Source organism: Callithrix jacchus, chromosome 4 (genome assembly GCF_049354715.1).
Source record: "Callithrix jacchus isolate 240 chromosome 4, calJac240_pri, whole genome shotgun sequence".
In the NCBI taxonomy this organism is placed as follows: Eukaryota; Metazoa; Chordata; class Mammalia; order Primates; family Cebidae; genus Callithrix; species Callithrix jacchus.
The window spans coordinates 141969155-141971162 of NC_133505.1; the positions used below are offsets into that span (position 1 = coordinate 141969155).

The 2008-nt window shown below is 47.8% G+C and overlaps 1 pseudogene; it reads left to right on the plus strand.

Moving 5' to 3' along the window:
• Positions 1-737: 737 nt before the first annotated feature.
• On the plus strand, positions 738-1380 carry LOC100405227 (large ribosomal subunit protein uL16-like; annotated as a pseudogene).
• The last annotated feature ends 628 nt before the right edge of the window (positions 1381-2008 follow it).

Consider the following 2008-nt stretch of genomic DNA (forward strand, 5'->3'; position numbering starts at 1 on the left):
GTTGTGTTATTAAATAAATCTGTGTCTTTTTTCTTGTTAGTCTGTCTTTAATTATAGGTGTGTGAGGCAACTGATACATCACGCTCCCTCTGAAGCCTGCAGAAAAGATCCTGAGACAACTGACAAAAAGCAGCAGAAGGTAGGAATTCTCACATAGGTCAGCTCTCAGCATCTCTGTCTGTAATGCCCAGTCAAGATAGGTGATAAGGCGGGGTGCGGTGGCTCATGCCTGTGATCCCAGCACTTTGGGAGGCTGAGGCAAGTGGATCGCCTGAGGTCAGGGACCAGGCTGGCCAACATGGTGGAACTTCATCTCTACTAGAAATACAAAATTAGCTGAGCCTGGTGACTCACTCCTGTAATCCCAGCTACGTGGGAGGCTGAGGCATGAGAATTGCCTGAACCTGGGAGGCAGAGGCTGCCCTCCAGCCTAGGTGACAGAGTGAGACTCTGTCTCCAAAAAAGAAGACAGGAGGTAAAAATCCAGGACAGTAGGAGAAAACATTTGTTTGGGTAGTGATATTAAATCAATTTGTATGCTTTCTTTTCTTGTTAATCCATCTTTTGTTACAGGTGTGTTATGATAAAGAGGTCAAGATCCAGGCGCCAAGAGAGGGTTGTTGGATATTGCCCAAGAAATAATTCAGGGCAAGTCCACAAAGTGAAAGCAAGTTTACGAAGAAAGTAGAGGAATAGCTCTTTCCCTTCTGTGCACCACTGAAGATCCTGGTGTCGCCATGGGCGGCTGCCCCACCCGTTCTTATCAGTATTGTAAGAACAAGCCATAACCAAAGTCTCGCTTCTGCCGAGGTGTCCCTGATGTCAAGATTCACATCTTTGACCTGGGGTGGAAGAAGGCAAAAGTGGATGAGTTTCCGCTCTGTGGCCACCTGGTGTCAGATGAATATGAGTGGCTCTCCTCTGAAGCCCTGGAGGCTGCCCAAATTTGTGCCAATAAGCACATGGTAAAACATTGTGGCAAAGATGGCTTTCATATCCGAGTGTGGCTCTACCCTGTCTACATCATCAGCATCAACAAGATGCTGTCCTGTGCTGCGGCTGACAGGCTCCAAACAGGCATGCGAGGTGCCTTTGGAAAGCCCCAGGGAACTGTGGCCAGGGTTCACATTGGCCGAGTGATCGTGTCCATTCATGCCATGCTGCAGAACAAGGAGCATGTGCTTGAGGCCCTGCAGGGCCAAGTTCCAGTTCCCTGGCCCCCAGAAGATCCACATCTCAAAGAAGTAGGGCCTCACCAAGTTCAATGCCGATGAATTTGAAGACATGGTGGCTGAGAAGCAGCTTATCCCAGATGGCTGTGGAGTCAAGTACACCCCCAATCGTGGCCCTCTGGACAAGTGGTGGGCCCTGCACTCATGAGGGCTTCACTGTGCTGCCCCCTCTTAATAACACTCATCAATAAATTCTACTTCCTGTACACCTAAAAAAAAGAAAGTAAAAAAAAGCAAGTAGAGAAATAAAAGAATGGCTACTCCCGACCAGGCATAGCCTGGTCACGCGTGTAATCCCAGCACTTTGGGAGGCAGAGGTAGGTGGATCACCTGAGGTCAGGACTTCAAGACCAGCCTGAACAAGATGGTGAAACCCCATCTGTACTAAAAACACAAAGATTAGCTGGGCGTGGTGGCAGGCGCCTGTAATCCCAGCTACTCCGGAGGAGAATAGCTTAAACATGGGAGGTGCAGATTGCAGTGAGCAGAGATTTCGCCACTGCACTCCAACCTGGGCGACAGAGCAAGACTCTGTCTCAAAAAAAAAAAAGAATGGCTACTCCATACACTGAGCAGCCCAAGGGCTGCTGGTTGCCCATTTTTATGGTTATTTCTTGATAATATGTTAAAAAAGGGGTGGATTACTCGTCCCTCCCTTTTTTGTTTGTTTGTTTTTTGTAGAAATTGATTTATTTAGAGAGAGAGAGAGAGAGAGAGAAATAGGAGAAGGAGAGAAAGAAACAGCTAACTCTCACACTCAGTGAGAGAATCCAGAA